This window comes from Tursiops truncatus, chromosome 9, assembly GCF_011762595.2.
Source record: "Tursiops truncatus isolate mTurTru1 chromosome 9, mTurTru1.mat.Y, whole genome shotgun sequence".
Lineage (NCBI taxonomy): Eukaryota > Metazoa > Chordata > Mammalia > Artiodactyla > Delphinidae > Tursiops > Tursiops truncatus.
In genome coordinates, this window is record NC_047042.1 from 39,562,799 (window position 1) to 39,590,737 (window position 27,939).

A 27,939-nucleotide genomic window follows, 5' to 3' on the forward strand; every position below is an offset into this window, starting at 1 on the left:
TATAAGGGATTATATTTGTCTTACTTTTCTCCTGTGTAGATCATGAGTAGATTAAGGAGTTTAAAAGTTTCTCTTGGAGAGAATATACTCTTTTACTGAAGATGATTCTGGGATATTTAACATTCTCCATTCTCCTGAATTCTAGGAAAAATTTTTTCTACTGTTCAAAAATAGGGCAAATCATTAAGGAAAAAGAGGATATTTTGATAGCAGCCATCGTGGGTGACATTATGGGTGACCTCAGCATTCACAAAGCTTAAATACAGTATTCTCAAAATCGCTTTAACAATTACATGTTCCTTAGAAGTCCACAACATGGAAACCGAAGGCTGGGCCCATCTGCCAAAAGAGCAGCCCTTACTAACTTTAAGTTACAGAAACAATCTTTCATCTGACTCTTCAAAACTCAGCACCAACTTCATCTAAGTTAAATTTTATAGAATTTTAATCAAGTATCCTACATGAGGAATAAGATTTTTGTTTTAAACATCATTCTCCTTTGTTGTTGTCTGTATCACATAATGAAAAAGGTATTCAAGAATTTGATGGCATGCCGTATCTGTTGTACTCATCTTATCTTTGAACTAGGAACTGTATGTAAGATCAGTTGTAGAACCTCAATATTAATCTGCATCTTTGAACACTGATTTAAATTGTTGTTACATTATTGCCCTAAGAATCATGATGGTCAGGAATTATCTTCAGATAGAGGAAGTATCCTAGTCCTTTCTCTGAACTGTTTAAACAGTACTTGTCCAGCTTAATGCAATTATTTACACGCATATCTGTAGCAGCTAGGAAGCAAGTATCTTTTCATATGGTTCTAATCACATTCCAAAATTAGCCTTAGGAAGTAACTGAAAATACTAGCAACCATTTTAAAGGAGAATTAAACACTGCTTTTATTAAACCTATAAACAACACTTTTAGAAAAATAAATTCTAGTGTACAGATAAAATATACTAAACAAACTTATTCAACAAGTTGTCACGTTTAGTTATATGACTTAAATTTACCTCTATGATATGGAGAATTTATTATTTTTTTAGTTATGTCCAAAATTGAATTTTATAGCAACCATGTTAAAGACAACTTTCAGTCATTCTTTTAAAGTCCTTATATTTATCAAGACAAAGATTGTTTTTATACTCCATACAACTGAATTCTGGAGTTTTGCCAGAGACCTAATTACAACACTTCAACAGAAATAAAGCGAGGAAAATTAGGTCACACAAGATTCTTCTTTTTGTAAAAGTGGTGGACTATTAGTTTAAAAAGTACAGATCAATCTGCTCAATTAAAAAAAAACTTTATTACTGTCTAAAATTCTCAAGTGCAGAGTATACAAATTGTCTTTCAGTAAATAACATAAAATATCTGTTCTTTGAGTAATTACTGTTTGCTACAAGCCTGGTTGATATGTTTAGGTTCAAGAGAAACACATTAAAGTTTTTCCTAGAATCTGGGATTTCTGTAATGATGAAATTTCAAAGATTATTGGGGATTAGGGAATACAAACATGAGATTATCAGTGTTCTTTTTTCCAAGAAAACACATTTAAAAACAAAAAAGACAAAAACCCACAAAGTTATGATATACTATTACCATAATCCAACAACAACAAAGATATTTTAATGTGAATAATTGAGATAATAGTGTTAAACTAAGATATCATAGTAAATTAAATGAACTAGACCTATGATAAAACACTAAACAGCCCTTATTTTTAACATATGATGTAGATGATTGAAAATATCACAAAGACGCAAAATTCCTTCACCAATTTTGAAGAACCATTAGACCAAGAGGTATGGTAGTTACTGCTGAAAATTCTCAAATACTTCCCTTTCTATTAAACTTCATGACCAGAAAGCTATGCATATGAACGTACAACTCTGGGCAGCTACAGAACTGTCTTAACTAAACTTATCTTTAATTATTTGTCTTTATCTTACACTGATTATTAGAGGACCTCGTACACTATTATAAAATTATCAGGTGCACTTCCTACCATGGCATTCAGCATTCTTAAAATTCTGTCATATATCTCTCAGGGTTAGGAAATAATTAAATGGAATACATTTTTTCTTAGATGACAAATGTCAGTTTTTGCCTTTTTTTTTTTATATATATATATTTTTTGCGGTACGCGGGCCTCTAGCTGCTGTGGCCTCTCCCGCTGCGGAGCACAGGCTCCGCACGCGCAGGCTCAGTGGCCATGGCTCACGGGCCCAGCCGCTCCGCGGCATGTGGGATCCTCCCGGACCGGGGCACGAACCCGCGTCCCCTGCATCGGCAGGCGGACTCTCAACCACTGCGCCACCAGAGAAGCCCCTGCCTTTATTTTTAAAGAGCTTAAAATTATTTTTTACTGCAAGTTGAAAACTTTTTTTGGTCTTAGTTTGGGAACCCTGTTCTATTGTCTTCCTCAAATACTTCCTAATAGCTGTTTCCTTTCTTTAAAGATTGGATGTATATTTAATGACAAGGTAGTCCCAAATCCTGTGGAAGGATGAGGGAGAACAATAAATAAATAGTACGGTTCTGATTAGAAATTAAGTGTCCTGAGAACTCTGTCCTCTGAGTGAGAGTTGTGCAATTAGAGTGTACGGTAGCTTGAATTCTGATGTAACTTGGACCCTCTCATTAGGCTTGTCTACTCGTTTGTTTGTTGTGCTATTAAGTGTGTTATACCATTAAGTGTGAATTGTATTCACCTTTCTAATGCTAAAAGACACCATGATGAAATTCTTGTTACTTACTTAAAAATGAGAAACCAAACTACAAAGCATGGTACTTAGACTTTAATCCACACGTTTTATGTCAAACCCTATCTTTTTTTTAGAGGGTTAAAAAAAGTCACAAATTCTTCTTGAATCATGAGACTCAAGCACATATGCACAAATATCTCATCATAGCCTCACAAACTTCTCACATGTACCTGCACAATATGTGACAAAAGATCTCCTCCAGCTTTGCTTTTGTTTATTATAGTTGTTGTTGTGTCTGTCTTCTGGGTCATGAGATTTTGAGGTCCCAAGCTAACAATGTAAGATGTTGGCAAGAAGAATGATAAGTGAATAGTAAACTATCTTCTCCGTCCTTTCAAGTACTGTTTCACTTATGATGAATACACGATCTCTGCCTTGCTCTCAAGATGTAGCAATGAGTGAAGGTGAAGCATGTTTTCTCTGGAAATCCTACTTCATTCTGATTGGAATCAGACGCTTTTATAACTTAAAGCAGCATTCAGCTTTGAGGTCTCTTCCCCATGCAGAAGTCTAACATTTATTGAGTTCAACAGAGAGAAGAAGAATTTAAACTCTCATACGTTTCTTAGCTTTCTCATTCTGGAGCAAAAGATACTGTAGGGGAGTTAAGCATATATGGGCGACAGTGAGTGGCATGCTTCCTATTATTCACCTTTCTTTTAAAGGCAGCCTTTTCTGCTACCTTAGAGCCTGCTTATATCAGGAGAAGAAAATATTCTGTTACAATATGTTTTACTTCCATTTTTATCTGCTGTGATTTTTGAATTTATCTGATTTAAAAGCATTTTCCTGCTACTATTTCTGAGAGTCATTGCTAAAACATAGTACACTTTATTAGAGAAACAGAGTAAGCTAATTGTCTCCTGAGAACCTGTGATAATTTTAAGGGTTATGCATAAGATGTTAACTAATCACACAGCTCCCAGATATTTGTAACATGCAGTGTGACTCTGAGGTCGCATTTAAATGAGTGCTAGGCATGACTTGTGATGTGTTGTTTCTGGTGCTGCAGAGAAAAAAAAAATGGTGTATTATGCAAAGTTAAATTAGCAATACTTGACATGTCTTGTTTCAGATTTAGTACAAGTGTACTCTATTTCATCACTGTCTAATAATCCACAGGATTCTCTTTAAAAAATAATAGTTCTGGTTTAAAAATATTTGTGAAGTAAAATAGGAGAAATTTACTGCCAATTGCAAATATGATGCAAATTAATGCAAACTAGCATGAGTTAATATACATGTGTTAAGATAAAGTTTCTTTTTAAATCATATCTTAAAATGATTCAGTAATGTGAATGGGGAAACCTGTGGTCTTTTTTTTTTTTTAAACTTATGTTGAAGTCAATGTCATTGCTGCTTGTAATATGGAATTCATTACAACCTGTTCAGCATTGTTGGATTTGAACGAAAAATGTGCAGAACTGACACATTTCATTTGCAAATCTATTAACTGGGTGTCATTATGTCAAGGCTCTTTTTTAATTTTTAATATACAATTTTTAAAAAAAAGATATTAACATTCTCTCTGTTTATTTAGTCACTATTTGTCTATTCATTAATGCTTTGCACTTTGATATACCCTAACCAACTATCGAGTTTACTCTCCTGAGAGTCCTAATACTCTTTTAATTCCCAAACACAACAGCAAATGACTATGTAGCGATCATCCTCCCAAATCTATCTGAAGCTTGATGTGGCTACTTTTTCTATTTTCACTGAAAACTACTCCTCTCAAAATATCTCTGTGTATTATCTCATTACTTATAACTTAGACCATTTCTCTCTTTCGCATACTCTGTATTTTCTCCAGCTTATATTAAATGTTCTCAGATGTTCTGTTCTTACAACTTTCTCTTCATCAATATTTTCCTTTGCTCATCTTATGCTTTCCTTCAATTTCCCCTGATATTTTTTAACTCTAGCAGCACTTTCCACTTACTAGTTTGTATTGTGTTTAATTGTGCACACTTGCTCTATGAGATTTTATCTACACAACAGACCAGTAGACTTAGTCTTAATAAGAAAGACTCATATGTGTATAGGAACATTCAAGTTTCAAAATGTTTTTACGTTCAATTTCTCTTTAGAAGTTAAATACCCCATCATTTTTATCTGTTTTTTTAATTTGTATCCATAGCACTAGCTTCCATGTCACACTTATTTAAAAGCTAGTCATGGGTAGAATAAGAAAGATAAAGGTCTTTTTGCTTTGAAAGAATTTGGTCCTGAAATTTGATGAGGTTTAAGTCACTTGAGGTAGCTTAGGTTACTACTTGTGTTCCCAAAGAAATAAAGACTTTTTCTTATCTGTCAAATGTATTTTTCAAGAATTACAGAATCCAAGAGGATTAAAATGTTGTAACTTAAACAGCTTGTTTTTCTTTTATCTGAAATATATTATGGCTTATTTTAAATTCTTGAAAATACAAAAAATTACTCATTTTAAAATAAATTAGAAATTATTATTTTTAAAATAAAACAATTAATAAACTGTTAACTGCAAGAGAGCAAAATTCTGCCCTAATTCAGTAGCAACCTTTTTTTTCTGCCTATTTTTAGACAGCATTTTTGTGAAATATGTATACTGGAGTCTACTAGGAAATGCAACAGAGAAGTTTAAAAATATTATTTACAAGTACAGTATATAATGGCTCATGTAAATACACCGAAGAAGCAAGCAGATAAACATAATTTGTGATACTAAGGTTAAATATATGCTTAGTTTCCTTTTTTATCCTTCATTAAAACTATCTAAAATATATGTTATTAAGAATAATATTGAGCATATCGAGAATATTCAGAATCTAATATAAATCATTTCATCTTCCTTTTAGTTTCTCTGTAGTTAGCTTATCATATCCCCAGAAAAATTTTATTGTGTGGCTTTTAAGATTTTTAATATTTTTTTAGTTAACATTTTCTTGTCAAGCTCACTTTTTTTTTTAATAATGAAAATAGCATAAAGGCCTTTCTTTTTTGTTTATGTGTATGACATGGAGAACATGTGAAGTCATTCTAGGCACAACCAGCACTAAGAACCCCATTTCTGATATCAAGCAAGGACTCTGTTGAGAATATCAATGAAAGAAAATAATACAACATAACACAGAACAGAAAGAGATTTAACTAAATGTGCCCACAACACTTTTCCTTCCCACCAGACCCAGCTAAGACTTTCCCATGTTCTAGAGTTTAGAATTAGAGAAATTATTTCAGAAAGTTGATGGATGTACTATTTAAGGCTTCACATGCTACTTCATTTCTTCTGTGCTAATTCTGTCCACATTCACTCACTGAAGTAGCTCCTCCTTCTATTCTCATTTCTTTCTGATTCTCACCCAATCGAGCTATATTATGCCAGGAAAACACACAAAAATTGGCTCTTTTAAAATAATTTTTCCATGTTTTCAGAGAATTGGCTGACACCCAATCCCCCACAGTCTGTTGACTTTGGCAATTTCCTTGAACAATGCCTAAAATTTCTCCCACTTAAATCTGCACAGATACAACAAAAGTTCAACTGAAGTTGAAAAGAGAGGAGAGACGATTCAAGTGCTAGGCGGCCCTCAGCTTTTACATGCAGATTATGAGTCAAGGTCAAACTATATGGGAAATGTCCTTCAGTCTGACAGTGAAAATGGAATAGATCTTTAACAAACTGGTTCAACTGTTAAGAAAGCTAAGGTGACCAGATGTGCATCTGTTTACCTTCACTTCCTAGCTATTCTCATATTCTGGAGGGAGAAACAAGTTTCATATTAGTGTCTTGGCTTCCACCAAAATAGTAGCACCACTTCTACAAGACTTTGTGGGGGAAAGCAGTGCTATTTAAGGTGCATTTTGATTGAGGAAAAAAACAAACAAAAAAACAAAACAAAAACCCTGACCTGAGAATGAGGATTAAAACAGCACAGTGGTCATATATATCAATGTTTAAATATTTTAAAAAATAAGCATTGTAAACCTGGGATACGTGCCTCCCCAGGAGTATACAACATTGTACTAAAACAGGCAGATCCACAGTGTAAACATGGGATGTATCCTTGAAGCATCAGAAAATAAAATTTATTGGTAAACTAATTAGTAATTGATTTAAAATTCTATTTCAAATTAAAATGAGCACATACATGATGCCCTCAGTGGATTAGTCAAGTACCATCATCAAATGCCAAATTCTTATCTGTGTAATTGGACACCAGGTAAATAAATCTACACCCTGTTTTCAATTTATGCATAATGTGTAAGCAATAAAGTCGAAGTTCTCTCCATGGCTGAGACAGCCCTGTGTCAATTCAAAATAAATAACTGTTTGGATTCTATGCAATTTTGCCCTGTTTTTCATCTGTCTTTTTAAAAATTTGGTGAACATGATCTCAAACTATGGTTGTCCATTAGAAAGGAGAAATAGGACATGGCCTGGCCTCTGAGAGTCTCCATTGATGACATCAGAAAAACCTACATTGACATCTCTGCCTATCTTTTTGGAGTGACCAGTCAGACCCTGGTGTTTACATCATCATGGTGACACTGAAGCAGGAGACCTCCTGTCACTACCTCCTGTCCTTACCCTAACTCTTCTTCCTCAGTGGGCTGAAAGCATGGAGACCATCCACACTGAGGCAGATTGGAGAATAAAGGGTGTTATTAATAATTGTGTTGGGACAACAGGAATGTCCTGAGAAAAAAACCGGGCCCAATTTTCACCACAGCTAAAGGGAATATGAGGAGGAGGAATTAAAATCTGAGTTAATTTGACACATTGATTTTAAGAGTGTTTTTCAAGTCAATATGCGTTAAAATAGAAGAGGCTAATCCTTCTCACAGTGTATGTGTGAAGCAGAAAACTCACATCAGGTTTAACACAGAGTACACAGGCTCAAAAACATGTAATGGTTACCTCCAGGACACATTAGTTTACTTCCCCAAGACCTTGGGGGTTGCTCCTGTATTCCTCTTGACCACAGGAGTTTCTCAATGAAAAGCTTAGACACATCTAAGAATTTCTGGGAGAAAAAGGGTGACCATCTACCCTACTCTGCAGCCCCAAACTTAACACCTCACTAATGTAGTTCTTCCATAATTGTAGGCGAAGGGGCAACTGGTCTTTGGAATTAACTTCCATGTTATTTGGTTAAAAAACAATAAATAAATTAAATAATGAAAGTTCCTTTCAGATACCATAAGGCAACACGAAAATTTCTACAAAAGTCAATTTGTACATCTTGGTGTGAAACACATGACAATGCTGTGTTAGACAAACAAAAGCTAGAACTTTTTTTCTCTTGGAGCAGAATTAACTTATCAAAGTCACAATCTTCTCTTTCTTTTGTGTATATATATATATATAGATATAGATATATATAAACACACATATATAAATACACTTATATAGATCTATGCACTTTTGATTTTTTAATATAATTTCAATATGTGGATACATGTCTATATATAATAATTTCCCAGTAAGTTTATATATGTGTATATATATACATACATCTCTCTATATAAAATATATATACCTACATACATATATATACCTATATATGTACATATATATAATAAAATATCTGAAGTAAATAAGTGTGTTAGTCTTAGGACAGCTGCTTTAAGGTGGTAATGCATTATTTTGTGCAGCAGCACCAAACATAACATGTTGAAATTTTATTTTTCTGAAGTATGTTGATTATACATATTTCATTTCAAAATTCTTTTATTTCATTTTTATCAGTGTATACCACAGTTCGTTAAAATCTTTAAATTTAATGATTTTTGAACTAAACTTTACTTTCTTCATGTGATTCTAAATGCATCAAATTGATTATCATTTGCATATAGTTTTAAATAATTTTCAAGAAAATTAAACTTTGAAAATAAATATCAGAAAAATATTTATACTAGTATCAATATTTAAAAGTATATATCTACAGTCTATGGACAATTCCAACAGGGGACTTCTAGAGAATAAGGGTCTTGTGACTTATCTTTTCTTATCTCAGTTTCATCATCTGTGAAATTGGGTTAAAATTTTTGACCTCACAGGATTTGGTTGAGGGAATGGTTAAGGGATACAGGTCGTTAATTTTAAGTCTAGCTTAATGATCATCTTGTAGCAGCGTCAGTGGCCCTGAAGAAATGGAATTTGGTACAGATGTGATTTGCTTATTGTAAAAAGATAAAGAGTTTGGAGTTATTGGCATTAAAGCAGGGGTCCTTTGTAAATGTCATTCCCTTTGTGTGGGTCTTCTTTCTCCTTCTCCCCAGGCTAACTCTGGTTTGTCCTTTAGGTTTGGTTAGCGTTGCCTCATCTAGGAAACATGCTCTAGTGATATAGAAGGTATTAACTTATTTTTAATGTATTTCTATAATATTACTTGTATACCTCTATCACAGCACAATTGATACACATCTTTTCATAGTATTTAGCATAAAATAGTGTGTTTACTTGGCTTCTCAGTTAGAATTTGAGCTTCATTTTCACATTGTTTGATTCTCAATTCTATCACTGAAGCATTTGTCCTTACTTCTGGACCCCATTCAATCACTCTAAACATTCATTGGGCTCCTACTGTGTAAGGCGCTATACTTGGCTCACTGGACAAGCTAAATGAAAAGCACATGCTAAATCTCTCCTCTGGGTGAAAAAGTAAAATGTAGCTATTCTAAACAATAAAGACATAGCCATCATACCACTAACCTAGTAGTAAGTACCAGCCCTGGAGCAGTATTACTTCTAATGAACTATGGGAATTCCTCAGTAATTGGAACCTATATATGCTCCAAACAAGCTGCAGGTGTTTTGTTTGTTTGAGGTTTTCTGTTTGTTTGTTTGTAGCTATACACATTTTCCTTCGCTCTCTCTCTCTCTGTAGTAAAACAGGTTATCTTTTTTTTTTTTCCTTAAATAGATATATGCCTTCCAGAGAAGGCCTAAACATGATAGAATTAAATGCAGGGCAAGTACAAGTTGTTAAATGAAACTACTTCAAAAATATCATTATATGAGATTTCTGCTAAAAGCAAACACAAGAAAAAAAAAAAAGAAAAGGGAAAAAAGCACTGGGATGACAGTGAAATGGTTATAAAGTTGAAATTTGAAATATTATTTTGTAAACATAATAAAGGCATTAAAAACACTATATGCAGATTGAGATTTGTAAACTGACTCTTCCATAGGTTTTATCATTTGTCAAGTTTTCTAGACATTTGCTAATTGCAGAGAATAGTATATTTGGCTATAATAAAGAAGTTGGGAAATAAAGTTTCTCAAGTTCAAAAAAATTTATTAATAATGCTATACACTTACTCTATAAAATTTAGAAAAATACAATAAAGATAGCCTATAATTTGACCACCCCAAATAATTAACTGTCAAAAATTTTGTATGCTAAATTCATTAGTTACTTTCTATGCAAAGTATTTTCCCTGTAATATTTTTACATAGTTATATTCTAACCACCCAAAGGCACATTTTATTATTGAGTTATAGTCTCTTAATCATTTAGAGCTCAAATATTAACTATGCTTAGCAGAGATCTCAGAGGGTGTAAAAAAATTTAAGATTTTGCTGCCTTCCCCATTTACTGCTAGAATATTTTTGGATAATAGTTTATTGTTCTGTTTGAATAAAACCATTTCAGGCTGACAGCCTTTCAGAAGTAGACTACAATCAATCTCCACGCAAATAAGTAAGTCAATTGGTGGGAAAGTGAAAAATTAGTGTTTTTACTCTATGTTATAAAAAAAATCTTCAATTCAATTTTTGAGGTTTTGACATTAAAGTGCACAGTTTGAAAAATCATAAAACAACAAGAACTCACAGGAGTAGATAGGATCTGAGATCTCCTAGGATGAAAGGTTGATATCTCTCCTGACAATGTTTCTCCACCCAAACTCTCTTCTCTTTGTCATCTGACTGAAAGTGGTTGACGTCTATTAAGATGGAACAGCTGGGAAGACACTTAGGAAGGTATTGCAACATGAGGATTTGTATAAGCTTTGTGAAACCATCCATCTCTGAAGTACTCTTGAAACCTCTAAGGCATAGTACTTAAACTGTCCTGAGATTCTGTTGGACAAAGGTCTTAGTTTTCAGTTGTGTTACCTCAGCAACTAAAGGCCACCACAGCAAGGGAGACATGGACAGTCATAATAAATATTCCATGTCCAATGTACCATGTACCTTGTTTTCTTACTTAACATGATGAGGTTTACATGGACAAGGTTGCATGAACAGACATAAACCAGGTACTCTTGTTCAGCTCTCACTGGAGAGGAGAAGGAAGGAGGAATAAATACAAGTCTTTGTATCCCACTGCATCCCAAATCCTGCCTTATTTCGCCACCTCAATGTTTACTTCTGGGAGTCCCTCCCATGGCTTTATCAGGGGATAGAGAGCCAATCCTTACAGACAAAGGACTCTGATAATATGAAAGTTTGGCCACTAGTCTTTTCTGCTACCTCGTCATTCTTGGTTACAGGAATACTTGAAGACTGGGGTCCAAGACTTATAATTTACATGGCATGGCAGACCTGTGGATTGATCTGTCACCGCAGCATTCAGCCAGAATCAATTACCTTAAACATGAGGCTGACGCTGGTAACTATGGAGTTCTGCAGGAGGCCAGCTTCCTCTCTGGGAGGCCTGATTACTAGGGTTCAGTCAAATTAACTGTTACTTGTTAGTTCATTGGCTTAATCTCAAAGGATGGCCTCTAAGTCTCATATGACTTTATGTTAGAAAACAAGCCCGTACATTAAGGGTTGTGAGGCTAGTCCCTAACAATGAAGCAGGAAGCACTGGAGAGCAGTGAAAAGCAGTCAGGTGAACAACTCCAGGGTGCGCTCATGTTCATCTGAGGCAGACAGGGGAAGATGACCCGTTCTGGTAGGAGAAACTGTCTGAGAGGGATATTTTATCTGGCAGCTGAGTTCCCAACTGGTGCACACAAGCACTGTATGGAGTTGGACATGGATGGCAACACAACTCCAGAGCAGAGATCAAGAAAAGGAAATTCAGGACCTGCAGCATTTCTCTCAAACCTCTTCCAAAGACTAGAGACCCTGGAGGTTCAGGGAGCCTGGGGAAAGAGAAAGAGAAGTCCTGTGTGGCTTATTCAGCCACAGGTCATAGAGTCGATAACTTGGCATGGTTACCCAGCAGAGTACATCTGAAGGCCCAGAGGAACCACAAGCAGGGTGGTACCACAGGACACACTGGGATGGTTAACAACTTTCTTCATGTGACATCCACTATTAAATGGCAGCTCTGGCCACCTGAAAGATTACCCAATGAGTCCACTGTCCCTGAGAGATGCACTAAATAATTCAGAGAAACCTGGGTGATAATCCTTCTGAGGGATCTAATATTAAGATAAAGAGGTACACCTATCTTACACCTCCAATAGTTTCAGATATTCCCTCCCTACAAGGGAATAGGGTTTCTTTCTTCTTCCAGAAATAGCCGTATCATTTGGCCCATTCCCTGAACTATCTCCTTGGCAGAGATCCTGAAGTTGTTCCATCCCTACTATACTCTCCCACCCTCCATGGTCCTGTGCAGTTGGAGTGTATTCATTGGCACCCCTCCCAGACTTGTGATAAATAGCACTGTTGTAACTGTCATGACACCTGGATACAGAAGTGCAGCGTCACCGTGGTTGGATAAAGTAACTTAAGTGGTTGGGTTGACCAGTAACAGCCAGCCGGGGTCAGCAGTAACTCCAGGTTTGTATCTACACACTTAACAGAAAGTGTTCTGGACTTACAGACTTCCAAATGTGTTAAAGCAGAGGAAAGAAAAAAGAGGTATGAAAGGGAAAAGACTGTGTCCCATCACTGCAATTGTACCATGTGCAAATATTAAGAACTAGCTGTGAGCAAATGAGAACTTCCATGATACTATCGTATTGGGGCTTGCATTAGGCAAGAAGTTCAACCAGTTTTCTTACTGCTTTCAAAGTATTTTTTTTGCCTTTTCTTTCAACAGTTTGACTAAGATGTATTTATGTGTGGATGTTTTAGTGTTTATTCTACTTATTGAGTTCCCTATCCTATTTATTTAGTTTCTTGAATGTGTAGATTAATGTTTTTTCATAAAATGTGGCAAATTTTCAACCATTATATCTTCAAATATGTTTTGGCCCTTTTTTCCCTCCTTCCTGAGACTTTTTTTGAATATGGTGGTGTGCTGGTGGTACCTCACAAATCTCTGTGGGTCTGTTCATTTGAGAGATTTTTTTTAAATGGCACTTTTTCAGGTTAGATTATTTCTGTTGAAATATCTTCAAGATTGTTGATTATTTCTGCCACGGTAATTATATTTAAGTCTCCCTAGTGAATTTCAGGTTTCAGTTATTTTGCTTTTCAACTCAAGATTTTACATTTGACTTTATTTTACAATTTCTTTTTTTTGAGATTTTCTAAATAATGATTCATTGTTGACATACTTTCATTTAATTCTTTATAAATGATTTCCTTTAGTTCTTGAACAATTTATAAAAATTATGATATAGTCTTTGCTAAGTCCAACATCTGGACCTGTTCAGAGAAAATTTCAACGTTTGCTTTTCTCCTTAGTATGGATAACAGGACTTGTAATATTTTGTTGAAAACTAGACATTTTATATAATAGATTGACGCAGTACTGAATTCTAATTACTCATATGGGTTGTTATTGCTGTTCTTTGTTTGGTTTTTTGTTTGGTTTCATGGGCATTGCCTAGACTCATTTTGGAAAGTTAGTATCTCTTGTGTTCTACTGGGTGCAGCATCTAAATGCTCTATATGGTAGATCTTTTATTCTCATTTTTATTTTAAAACTAGATTCCCAGGATTTTTTTCCTCTGTCAGCATAGCTTAGTGTTCAATATATGGATTATTATTGGCCAGACATTGTGTTCAAATATCTGGAGTCATTAAGGTATCTACTCTTTCTTCATGAATCTGAGTGTGAGTTGAGGAACACAATCATAATTGACACAATTTACAAGTCTTTTCTAACTTTCCTTTTCCATTGATCCTTTTCCTGTCTCATATGCACATACATAAGGTGTCACATTTAGCCAGGGATGTATGGACGGTTAGGGCTCTCTGCTTTCTCTACTGAGGGTACCATATAGCCTTTCAGACCACTAGAGATATTTAGGAGGCTAACAAGACCAACTTTGTTGGTCTCATTTCCCAGAGAACTTTGTTAAATTTCTGACTAGTGTATTGATTTGAAGTTTGCTCCACCCAGGTTTTCAATGTCAGCTAGCTATTATGTTGGACTTCTCTGTTTGTTTGCCACTGAGATCACTGCTGCTTCTGACTACACGCAGGGATGTAGGGTTTCTCCATGCTCTTCAAATTCATTTCAGCTCCCTCTAGCAGTGATGCTCTAGTTTTCATGGCTTGCCCTGATCTGGTAGGAGGCACCCTGATGAACCTGACAGAGCTAGGGTGAATGGGGTGGGAGAATGGGAATGGTCCCATGCTAACACACCACAGAATTCCTTGTTACTATGTGAAGTTCAGTAGATATATAAATGTTTCTCAATGTGTTCTATGCTTTTGATTAATATCCAGAATCTTGAAATGGTTGTCTGACTCTTCATTGTTGCCTTTGGGAGAGAGGAGTTGCTGAGTTCCTTCTACCATTCTGTTCCCCTTTAGAGGACCTTGTTTGGTGAGAGACTACATGCCCCGCTTGCTGCATCAGCTGTCAAGATTCAAATAATTTGATAATGAATTCACCAGGTCTTCTGAAATAGCATTTACTGGAAGAAACTCATGGAAACAGAAAAAGTATCAGGTATATGTTCCCTATTACTCATTGCATTATGGGGCAATGCATAGATACAGCTAGCTGAATATCAGACTCCAGGAGAGGGATGGCAAATATTTTCCAGAATGTATGTTTTAGATTTTTTGTTTGTCTAAGATAGTTCCTTTAGAGTAGGCACTGGAAAAAGAATTATTGGACTAGTGGTAATGAACATTTTGGAGTCTCTTGATAAATGATATTATATTGAATTTAAAAAGAATTTTATTAGTTTAAACTTTCTATCAGCAAACCATGGAAGTGTTTATTCCAATGGATAAAAGCCAGTTGAGACTGACACAAAGGGGAAGGGATATGACACATGTGATAAGCATAAAAGGGTAACATTTTTTAAATTCAAATTCTTTTGATTTGTGGTAAGGTTAAACACCTTTCTACATATTTTCTCACAAGCTGTATTTTCTCCTATATCACTGTTTTATTTGCATCTTTTGTCAACTTAATAATAAATATTTAAAAATTTATTTCACATCATACTAGGTAAATACTCAGTGTATTTGTTGCTTTGTAAATTTCTACACTTTCAAAATCTGAGCTAATTAGATCAATCTGATCCAATTATATATTAATGACTTTATTATTAAAATATATTTTAGCATGTAGGAAAACAGATATAAGAACATTTAAATGCTTAAATTTAAGTAGTTTTACTTAACGCTTACTTGAATTAATTTAAGTATGAATTGGTGCATAGTAATCAGATGCTCTCTATTTCCAACAATGACAGGAGAAATTGACAGAAGAAATATATGTTTCAGTATATGGTAATTAGATTTTAGAAGAGATTAATTTATGAAAGAGGTTGTGATATGTCCTTCAAATACCTTAATACATGTTCTTTTGCTTCTCCAACCACTAAACTAGGGCATTTTTACTTTAGTAGAAACTTGTGGTATAGAATAATACATGTTTAGAAAAATCATTTTAGAAATCAATGTAATTGTCTATTGTAGCTAAATACTTAATTGTATAAAAATCTTTTCTGCTACTATTTTAATGTCAACTGATTTCAATTTCTTGGCTTCCAATATGGCTTTCACACATATGTCACTAACCTATGACCCTTAGATTATTTTATTTTCTGTTATTATTTCTCTCTCATTGTCTGAAAACAGGTAGAGTCTGACTGATTCTACAATGAATACATTATACATAATTTTTATGTCTACATGTTTTTACTAGTATATTTAATCATATAATTTCAGTAATTCTTGCAATATTTTCAACAAATGTAATCATTTTTCTTAAAGGCTAACATGGACATCTGCTTCTCCCTAGAATCAGAAGGCCAAATAAGTCTTTGGCTGGGCATTCATCACCCCTACTGACTTTAGAGGGAATATCTAAAACTCATCCAAGAACAGAAATTAGCTCATTAAAAAAATGGAACAGCAAAGAAGGTTTAGAGTTTGTACTTGTGGGTTCATTTTTCTTATTTTTAGCTGTTAAAAAGTATGGACATTGGAAAGGAAGAAACTACATATACATGCAAGTGATTATTATTTTAACTTATGATTTTCTTGTTCTAGCAATATTTCTACTCAATGGTCTCCCTATCCTAAAATCATATACTATATATATTTTATTACAATATCTAATCTGTTTTAAATTGTGTGGAAAGATGAATATAATAGTTTTTTTAAAAATGTTTTTGCTTCCTTGATTATCTACTTTTTTGGAAACACAAGTCTTTTTCTTAGTTTTATCACTCTCCTTTCTATATGTTTACGTATTTTAAGAAATTACAAAAAAACATCCCTCACATTTACAGAAAGAGTTTGACAAGTCTATCTGTATAACTGTTTGTTTTTCAGTTATTTTATTCCTTCCTCTCTTCGTTTCCCTCCCTCCCTCCCTCTTTCCTTGCTCTGTTTTGAAGCATCCTCCTCCATATCTAAGTATTTAATTAGATATCACCCTCCATAAGAATTAAACTTTGTACAGTGTATTTCTTAGTTAAAATAGCTTTGCAGGCAGGAAATGTAAATAAAATATTTTGTGTTCATGTTGTTCATCCACCCATATGTAAACTGGCAGTTCTGAGCAAACGAGCATTTTAGTCATCTGTTTGTAAGGTGCTCATATTAAACTCAAAAGTGTATTTTTCTCTAGATCTAAATTCCCAATACAAAATATGTAATCAATTTAAGCTAAATACACCTGGGGAAGAGAACTGCTTTTTTAGCAATCCATGAACATTTTTATTGCATTTTTCTTTATGTATACACCTTTATTACATAGAGTTTCTGTATTTTCTTTGGAGAAGAAAGAGCAGTTGGTTCTGCACTGGATGGGGCTCTCAATGCAGACTTTCCTGGTACTTGTCTCCGTGAATGGTTTCTCACTGGTTGTGCTCTCTCTACATAGTTCTGCCTTTTGTATTTCTTTGCCTTGAGGATTTTTTGCAGGGCCTATTTCTCAAAGAGACACATTTTAACTTTATAAAAGGTTAAACCCATGGAAATGGTTGCCTGGTGTGTGTATGGGATGCAGAGGAGGAGTAATAAGAAAATATCCTTTGGAGAAAGAAGAGAAAGTTTTCAGAGAATGGGTTCCATGATTAGAGGAGAGCACATCTCACTCTGCCTTACAGTGTTGGCCAGTTGTCAAGACCTCAAATGGTGCGATGAACCAAGAAGGATGATCCTGGGTTAAGAGTTCGTGAATGAGGCAGGGCACACTGCTGCAGAAACACTGGACTGTGTCAACAGACATTTCACTGGACTGTCACCAAATAGTAACAACTGACCACCAGAGGGCTTTCCTACTTTTTTGGCACTGCAGAGTATCCTGAGACTTTATTTAGAATAATCCTCAGTGAAAATTAAATCATTTTTTGCCAACATATGAGGATGCTTGAACTTCAAGTTCAACAGATTTCAAGAAAATTCTTGCTATGCAAAGACCATTATTTTTTGACAGTGACCCTGGGGGTCAGTCCATGTTTTCTGCACAGTGTTTGAGAGGGGGACCTGGGAAAGGGACTCCCCTGTTTTCCATATGGAAGGATGGCACTCCACCTTAGCTTCCAATGGAACCAACAAACTTCATCTACTGGAAGGGGGACTATATAACCCCACATGCTGCAATGTTCCCAAATTCCTCAAATTACAAAGAAACTTACTTTTCCAGATAACTCTAATAACTAGGTGACACCAAAAACCTGGCAGTGAACAACCTAACAAGTGTTCTTGCAGTAGCAAGGTTGCTCTCACGCTTGCATTATAAAAACAAAGAGCAAAAAAGTAGGGTTCCATGGAACAAAATAGAGAGTCCAGAAATAAACCCACACACTTATGGTCAATTCATCTATAACAAAGGAGGCAAAAATATACAATGGAGAAAAGAGAGTCTCTTCAATAAGTGGTGCTGGGAAAACTGGACAGCTATATGTAAAAGAATGAGATTAGAACATTTCCTCACATCATATACAAAAATAAACTCAAGGGCTTCCCTGGTGGCGCAGTGGTTGAGAGTCCGCCTGCCGATGCAGGGGACACGGGTTTGTGCCCCAGTCTGGGAAGATCCCATATGCCGCGGAGCGGCTGGGCCCGTGAGCTGGCCGGCCGCTGAGCCTGCGCGTCCGGAGCCTGTGCTCCGCAACGGGAGAGGCCACAACAGTGAGAGGCCCGCGCACCGCAAAAAAAACCCCCCAAAAAACAAAAACAAAAGAACTCAAAATGGATTAAAGACTCAAATATGAGACCTGAAACCATAAAACTTTTAGAAGATGACATATGCAGAACAAACACACTTTGACAGAACTTGTAGCAATATTTTTTGGATCTATCTCTTAAGGCAAAAGAAATAAAAGCAAAAATAAACAAATGGGACCCAACTAAATTTAAAATTTAAAACTTAAAAGATTTTGCATAGCAAAGGAAACCATTGACAAAACTAAAATAAAACCTATAGAAATGGAGAAAATATTTGCAAATTAATAAGACCAATACAGGGTAAATATCAAAAAATATATAAATAGCTCATACAACTCAACAACAAAAAAACAAACAACCTGATTAAAAATTGGGCAGAAGACATGAATAGAGATGTTTCCAAAGACGACATACAGATAGACAACAGGTACATGAAAAGATGCTCAACGTTGCTATAAGAAGAAAGCAAATCGAAACCACCTGACAGGTGCAAGATATCACCTTATACCTGTCAGAATGGTTATCATCAAAAAGACCACAAATAACAAATGTAGGCAAGGATATGGAAAAAAGGGAACACTTCTACACTGTTGGTGGAAATGTAAATTGTGCAGCCACTACAGAAAACAGTACGGAGAGTTATCAAAAAACTAAAAACAGGGCTACCATATGATCCAGCATTACCACTCCTGGGTATATATGCAAAGAAAAGAAAAACACTAATTCCAAAAGATACATGCTCCCCAACGTTCATAGCACCTAGAGTATTATGCTAAGCAAAATACGCCAGCAAAGACAAACACTCCATAGTATCACTCGTATGTGGAATCTATAAAATAAAGCAAACAAATGTATGTAACAAAACAGAAACAGACTCAGATGTAGAGAACTAGTTCTAAGAGATACTGTATGTAAGAGATACCAGCTACTATGTATAAAATAGATAAGCAACAAATATATATTATACAGCACAAGGAAATATAGCCACTATTTTATAAGAACTTTAAAAGGAGTATAATCTATAAAAATACTGAATATTGATGTTATACCCCTGAACCTAATGTAATATTGTAAATCAATTATACTTCAACAGAAAAAAATTGTGTAAGCTTCAGGTCCTGAAAAATCTTGATTAAAAATAACATTAAACAAAACAAAACAAAACAAAAGTGGAGGGTTCCACTTGGAACAAAATTCACACTCTGTCCAGGTCTCACTGTCTCCCTATGAAATAATGGCAGACTGGAGTTGTGATGGGTAAATAACTTTCTTCCCTTGACCTCATGTGTTTTCTTTTTCCCTAAGAGAGCCAAAGCCTTTCCTCATGCTCTGTGACACTGTACACGTTGTTCTAAACTATTTTGTTATCCCAGATGAGACTATGCACAAAATTACTAAAATATTTTATTTCAGGTATAGCTTAATTTGTGGACTGATATTTATATACACTGGGTTGGCCAAAATTTTCGTTTGGGTTTTTCCATAACATCTTTTATATATATATATTTATCTTTGCTACATATTTATGACTTAATTACAAATAAAATACCCATAAATGAGAGTCTGCCTAGTGGCTTTATGAATGAGTACATTGTACCCCTGGATACAGGACCTACTGTAATTCTTACATAGTAGTGTATTAAAAACAATTGTAGACAGAAGACAATCAGCCTATAAGCCTGAGAGACCCTTACCGAGGCTTTAAAACAGAGGCTGGCAGATAATATTTTTTACATTTTTTTTTTTTTTTTTGCGGTACGCAGGCCTCTCACTGTTGTGGCCTCTCCCGCTGCGGAGCACAGGCTCCGGACGCGCAGGCTCAGCGGCCATGGCTCACGGGCCCAGCCGCTCCGCGGCATGCGGGATCCTCCCGGACCAGGGCACGAACCCGTGTCCCCTGCATCGGCAGGCGGACTCCCAACCACTGCGCCACCAGGGAAGCCCTGTTTTTTACATTTTTAAAGTAAAAAAGAATAAGGAGGAGGAGGAGGTGGAGGAAAAGCCAGAGGAGGAAGTAGATAAGGAGAAGGAATAGAGAGCAAATGTTTCCAAAAAGCCTAAATATTTACCACCTGACTCTTTACAGACAAGCCCCTGCTTTAGAATAAAAACAACCATCTTTTTATTTTAGATAACAATGTAGTCTTTTCACAGAAATGTGTATGTGCATTTTATAGAAAGGAGAGAAGTACTGACTATAGTGCTGCAAAGAAAAAATTTTTTATAGCCCCATCTTATCAGCATGAGAAACTGTAGAGCAAAGTGGATCAGGACATGAAGAAGAGGTAGTCAACCATAACTTTGAAAGCTAACTTAAATTTTAACAAACTTAAGCTTTCTACCCCCTGACTTCACACATGAGGAGTGCATCAGAGCTCTGCAAGGCTCTTTCAACACCACTGTGTTGATATTTTCGAATGCTGTCCGAAGTAACTCCGTTTCCCTCTCCTAATCCTTCATAGCAATTCAAGGCCTCTTTGGAAATGTGGGCTAGTTCAGCCCTGTCAGGTTAGTAGTTGCAACAGTTAAGTCTAGCTTTAAATGGCTTGGCTTTAAATGATAGTAATTGCTCTTTAGGCTTCCGAAATATTTTTTTCCCTATTCTTTTGTTTGATAGTATCTTCAGTCAGGATCTCGGAACACATTTCAATCAACTAACTTTGAATTTCCTAAAGGATAGGTAGCTTCTTTTCACCCCCATTTGTTAGTATTAGTCCCAGGAATCTTTGTTTCCTAACCCGAGACCTGAACTTTCTTTATGTCTCCTTTGGATGGCCAGATCTTATAGTCTAGAATCACTTAGGTGAGTAAACAGTTTAGGGTCCATCCCTTCATAAGCTAAAAATACATGAGCAATTTTTTCTAAATTAGGTACAAAGTTGGACTGTGATTTTATGTAACAACTCGCACATTCGAGTTTTAATTATTTGAAATCAACATAGCATTATTTTAAAACTTGAAGTGTACATTTTATTTAGAAAATTATAATAAATATTAGTTGTTTATTAAGCAAAATTCAACAATTACTTTAGGTCAAAAGTGTGTCATCAATTCTCATCTATTTTAGTGCAGAGTACATAGACAGAATAGTACACCTATAGCTTTTAAAGTTCTTTCACATTTTGATGTATAGATTGCATGAGTATATCTGTTTTTGGAAAATAGAAAATTAGGTATAGTGAGGGAGAATGACTCATCAATGGCCACTTGGAAGATCAAGACATTCAACCTGGGAATTTAATATTTGATTCATAATTATTTCCAGAAAAAAGGTAGGCTTTCAATTTAAATTTAGCAGGTATTTTAGCTTTACTAATATATGCACTTTTGCCAGTAAGGGAGTAGAATTGTCACATTTTTCTCTCAGCTAGTCCATTAAAATAATTAAGTAGAACTAATGGTGTTGAATTTATATTTGTTGTTTCTAGGTTGAGACTATAAAATCCAGTTGACTTGATATAAAAGGAAATGCAGGTTTAGGATGTCAGTGCCATGTCAGAGTTCTTAGCTGACTTCCAAGTTTGATGCACATCCAGTAACATTCAGTCGCTGTTCCTTAATTTGAGGGTGAAGATCTTATGTTTTAAATTTTGGGAACTTGATACTATGTTTAACCCAACGTAGGAACACCTCCTGAATTCACAAAAATATTCCCTCAGTATTTTCAATGTTTTATATCTGTACAGTCTTCATTATTTTACCTGAATTATTTCACTTGATTCTCATAAAGCCTTGGACAATAATATGTATATATGTGTGTGTGTGTGTATGTATGTATGTACACATATATATATATATAAATTTCCATTTTGCAGACAATTTAAGACTACACAATAAGGGTGTATATATTGACTTCTATTATTTTTTCCATTAAACTCTTTTTCTGAAATAGCTCCACTGTTTTCTTTCCCAAATAATTTGAAAGAGACTATGAGGAACAATTCTTAATATTTTTGTTAATTGAAAAAATAACTTAGGGACTTGTGTTATAGATAATTTAACTATTTTTTAAAAAATAGTAAAGGAATATAGTAGGAAAAACAATTGAGTTGTTTTTTAATGTCAGAAATATTTAGTTAGGATACAATGCTGTTAACTATTACATATTATATAGGTCAAGACTTTTGGGAACTGACACAATATACAGACACCCTTGAACAATGAGGGGATTAGGGATGTCAACCCTCCTGGCAGTCAGAAATCCACTTATAAATCTTTATAATCGGCTCTCCCTATATGAGGTTCCTCTATATAGTTCGTTCCTGGCTACATGTGTCTCCACATCTGAAGATTCAACCAACCACAGATTGTGTAGTTCTGTGGTATTTACTATTGAAAAAAATCCACATTTAAGTGAATCCACATAGTTTAAAACTATGTTGTTCAAGGGTCAACTGTATACTTATATATATATGTATATTTACATGAAGTTATAAATATACTTTAATTTATATTTAATTTAATCTATTAAGATATTTTTTAGTATACCGTTTTTCAACAGGAAGGTTGACACTGCTTAGTTTACAACACCTTTAATCCTAGAAGGGTGAACGAGAAGAGTAATACATTGCAATAGAAGATATTCTAATAATTTATGTCAGCTTGCCAATCATTTTACTCTTGTGAGAATAACAAGATTACATGCCCTTCTTTGATGAAATAGTTTCCTGACATACCTTTGACAAAACAAGATACAGTGTCATCAACTGAATGAGAGAGATTCAAAGGAAGGTGAATTTTCTTAATTCAGAATGACTTCAGAAAGCTTCATAAAAGTGAAGCTTGTATTTCAGATATTTTGAAGACTGAATAATGAACTCACAGAAGAGGTAATGTTGTAATTAAACTCATGTTGGCCAAGTCTATGCTGAAAAAACAGTAGCACATAAAAACCACCAAAGCAAAGGCACATCTCAGCTAAATGAGTGTCGGTGTTTTAAAAATACATAGAAGTTCTCAACTGACAATTTAAGAAGATAAAAATGAAAAAGAACATTGGGTTCATATGTTACCTATTATCAAAAGTGAACATGGATATGGAGGGGAAGACATACATGCCACAAAATCCAACGCAAGAACAGCTCGGCTCAGAACAAGGCTTTTCCAGTAGTTGCTGATTTGCTACCTCTCACAGTACATGTAAAAGTAAAAGAATCATAAAGCTCCTGGGAACCTGGATTACCAGTGCTAAATAAAAAGAAGTACACATTCCCTTCCTTAATTAAGCTGGCTCACTGCAATAATGTTCCACTATTTCAGCTCTAATATAGCATCCTCTAGCTGCATGGAGCTACTGAGCACTTAAAATGTGGCTAGTGTGCTTAAGAAATCAACTCTTTAAATATTTTAGAATTTTAATTATTTAAAATTTAAAAAGCCACATGTGGCTAGTGGCCAGCATATTGAATGGCACAGTAAGACTCTTAGATTCTTGCTGTTGGATAAGGCAAATCTGTATTTTGTCATCCAATTTTCTTTTTCATACCAATGAACAACTAACCCTACCTTTTTCATTTCCTTCTCAAGTAGGTTAATAAAAGTGGCAAGAATCATAGAGACATTAGTCTTCTAAGCAATGGTTCTTTTAATGCCATTTCAAACTTGAGTCCCCCTTTTCTCCAAATTAGAAATAGTTTAATACTGCCTTAATGTAAATTTATTTATTTACATCTTTATTGAGATACAGTTGATTGACAATTTTATATGTTTCAGGTGTACAGCAGAGTAATGCACGTCTTATGGTAAATTTAGAATTCGTTTATTCTTTTGATGGAGAGAGAGGAGAGATGGATACATACTGAAATCAATCAGCCAAGGGCAACGGGAAGGCTGTGGTTATGCAGCAACATGGACAGGACCTCCCCTTCCTTCCTCCTTGTCTCCTCAACAGTGTGCCTGCCTCTGATCTTCTTTATCCATAACATGTTACATACGTTGGGGGGGGAGTTAAGCCACTTGCATTTTTCTGCCATTGTCACTACCTGTGTGGCCTTGGTCAATTCATTTACTCTTTTAACCTTTAGTTTAATTCAAAATGAAGTAGTTGGATGAGACCATGGGTTTGAAACTAAAGATATATGCATAATGGAGAATAGTGAGACCAGTTATATGTGGAAATGTGCAGGCATCCAAACTCACAATAAAACAACGACAAGCATATAAATAGAAAAAAAATGTGCAGATAAACAGCAGTCTTTAAAAACATCATATACAGGCATGGAGTTTGCTCCCCTAAAACGAGATAAAGACTAGGTCTCATTTTTCAATTTTAAAATTGGGTGAATTGTGTGTTTTTATAAAATTATGAGACATACCATTTTAAATAATGCCAGAAAACATGGTAATTTTTTTCTAAAAAATCATTAGTTATCTTAAGATTGAGTTACGTCTTCTAAATAATTAGGGAAGTGACTGGAGTGGGAAACTGGACGGGAGTGAGGTTATTTGATGTCTGACTTACAAGAGAGTCAAATAAAGACCATCACAAAACAACACAATTGTGCTTGTAATGATGCACAAAGTCTAATTTTATCAGAAAAAACATATTTTTAGTGTAAGAAAAGTTTACTAGTTCTTAGCTCCACGGGCAAAAAGTACTTATATATACATCCCTGCACAAAATCAAAAATGCTGAAAATTAAGTAGGAAACTTAGTATGTATACATAATGGGGGACACCTCCTGTCTTCAAGCTCACAGTGAGGGTCAGGGGATTTAGGTTAAGGACACTTTCTTCTTTTTATTGGGTCACACGTATAGCATATCTCCATATAGGATCTAGGAATCCTTTCTTTAGGTTATTCACTTTTAAACTAGATATTATTTGTTTTCGAGCTTTCTGATTACATTCACTTTTTTTAAAATGATTTTTCAAAATACGTTGGTTTTAATATAGTAAATAATACTGATTATTAAATTAAAGCCAAATAAAAATCATAACCGTTCTCTCTCTTTTTTTTTTTTTTTTGTGGTACGCGGGCCTCTCACTGCTGTGGCCTCTCCCACTGCGGAGCACAGGCTCCGGATGCGCAGGCTCAGCGGCCATGGCTCACGGGCCTATCTGCTCCGCGGCATGTGGAATCTTCCCAGACCGGGGCACGAACCCGTGTCCCCTGCATCAGAAGACGGACCCTCAACCACTGCACCACCAGGGAAGCCCCATAAATGTTCTCTTTAAACAATATTGTTTTATGTAGTGTTTTATGGGCTGGAAATGTAAAACATTTTCTGGACTGGAATCATGCTTTGTTTTCTGTTCTTATCCTATCAGCAATTATATTATTTACTTTCTGAGAGTGAGACGGAGAGTGAGAGTGAGAGAAAGAAGAGAGAGAAGGAGAAAGAGAAAGCACTTATCTTCCACACTGAGATTCTGATGATGACATACAGATCCTCTAATGGGATCTGACTAAATAATATTGTGCTGTTTACAGCTTTAAAGTCTTAGAATCACTTCACTGCTTCTTTTTCAGAAATTTTCAAGAATTTATCAACACAATGATTCCTCTTATGGTTTTAAGTTAAGTCCGTGTTAGGGATGATTTTTTAAAACAAATGCATTAAAGGTTAACAGTGTTTTCACAACAATGGACCACATTCTAGTTTCCTTGATAAAGAAAATGAAAGAAAAAAGCACAACATGCATTAGCCCTAAATCAGGAAAACTAATGAATTTTAATTTGTCAGATACGGTTGAGGGTCTAGATTATGTTTTGAGGGTTGCTCTAATTAGAATTGTGAAACACTAAAGATCTCATATACACTTTAGATACATTGGCTCAATCAGAACTGTTTTAATACAAGCTGCTTCATGTAGATGCTGTACAACAGTATCTTTTTGTACCTTTTTCCTTCAACAACTGCTGAAGTCTTCATTTACACTGAACAAATTATCCTGAGCAGAGGGTAGGAAGCAATCAGCAAGGTGTAGCTGGAAATAAGTCTATTCTCATTACATGTTGGAAAGGGCCAGGGGACATGACATTTGTCCAGCCTAGTAAGGGGGTACTCTATTAAGAGGAAAAACACAAAAGCAAAAACAAAACCCAGAAAAAAAACATAAACACTGTTGAGCTGTTGTCCTCCTGAGAACACAGATAAAGGAAAATTTGAGAGAGTATGTGGTTTATGCTGTAGACATTTTCTGCTATGGCACATGATGGCAAATGAAGACAAGCCTTTTAGATCAGATTTTCTGTTCTCTTTTCTACAGTAATTCCAATTTCACTTTCTCTTAGGGACTCACCAGATTACATTGTTATGTGTAAATAGAGGGAAAAAAACAGTGGGCAAAGAAAAAAATATTCAAAAGAAATTTGGAAAAGAGTATTTTTCAAAAGATGGATAGAGATTTAATTCTATTTCTGATTAAAGTGAAAATAGAAGAATTAGATTATGAGGTCGATTTGATACCCAAGGCTGCTGACCTCTTCCTGAGCTTTTCTGAATAACAAGATTGGTTATTGCTAGTCTGCTACAGTAAGGAATAAGTGGTAGAATCCTGGAAACATACTTCATTCCACCATGATAAAAAGCCCACAAAATCTTTTACCCCAAAATATGATTAGAAGTGTTGATTCAGCACTTTTAGAAATAGATTGTAATTTTTAAAAGGTCATTTTAATGAACTTTTCTCTATGATTTATAGACTCATTATCGTAATTAAAGTAAGAAGAAACCACCAATACTCATTTGGGGTGACTATGTATCCTTTGCTCTCCCAAGATGGCATGTTTACTTAAAATGGCAATGATAACTGATGCCTGACTATGTTTCATCTAATTCCGGTATCATATCTAAATATTTATATAGTGGCTTTAAAGAGAATTTGTAGGTGTCACATTACATAATTTAATGGCAGATTAACTTTCTGTTTTAAGATTTAAAAGAAGGAAATTCAAATTGATAGCAGAGATAATTCTACTTTCTGAAAACTATTCCAGTACTGGATGCTAGTGAACACCAGATAACAATTAGAGAGTGACAAACACTCTACTGAAACATTCTATTGTTTAAAGAGCATTATTTGGGATAACTAATCTCAGAAAAATTGCTAAGACCAGTAAATGAATCAGAATTTATATAACTGACTCCTTATGATGGTAGCAGTAACGAGATAAAATTGGATTATTTGGCTACAGAGAAAGTCAAAACTATATTTGTCCTACTTTGGTAACTTATAGCACAATTATCTATACTTCTAATAATTGATATAATTTTGCTTTCTGAATCTGATTAGTTAAATGAGAAATGTCCTCATCTTTTTAATAAAATTTCTTTGTATTTCAATCAAAATTTCACAGCATTTATAATAAGTTGGGAAGAACACAGCTAACGTAATTTGTTTATAAAAGCTAAATAGTTTTCTTCTTTCTTATATTTTCTATGTGAAGTTACTATTTGAATGCTGTTTTTGTTGTTTTCCTTTCAATAAACATAAAAGATTTTTTGTGATTCTATTTAATGTCTATAGCTGACAATTACAGGTAATTTAAAATTTTGTTTCATTTTATTTTTAAAAATGTTTTCAGCTTATTATTTTTCTCTGAGTCCTATTATTTCAGAGATAAGTATAGTTTTATTTCCATAAAACATTATTGTGAAGTACTTTATACTTTTATATGAAAGGACACACAATGAAAGGTATGCTCAATAAACTTTTACAAAGAGAACACATTTCAATCATGAC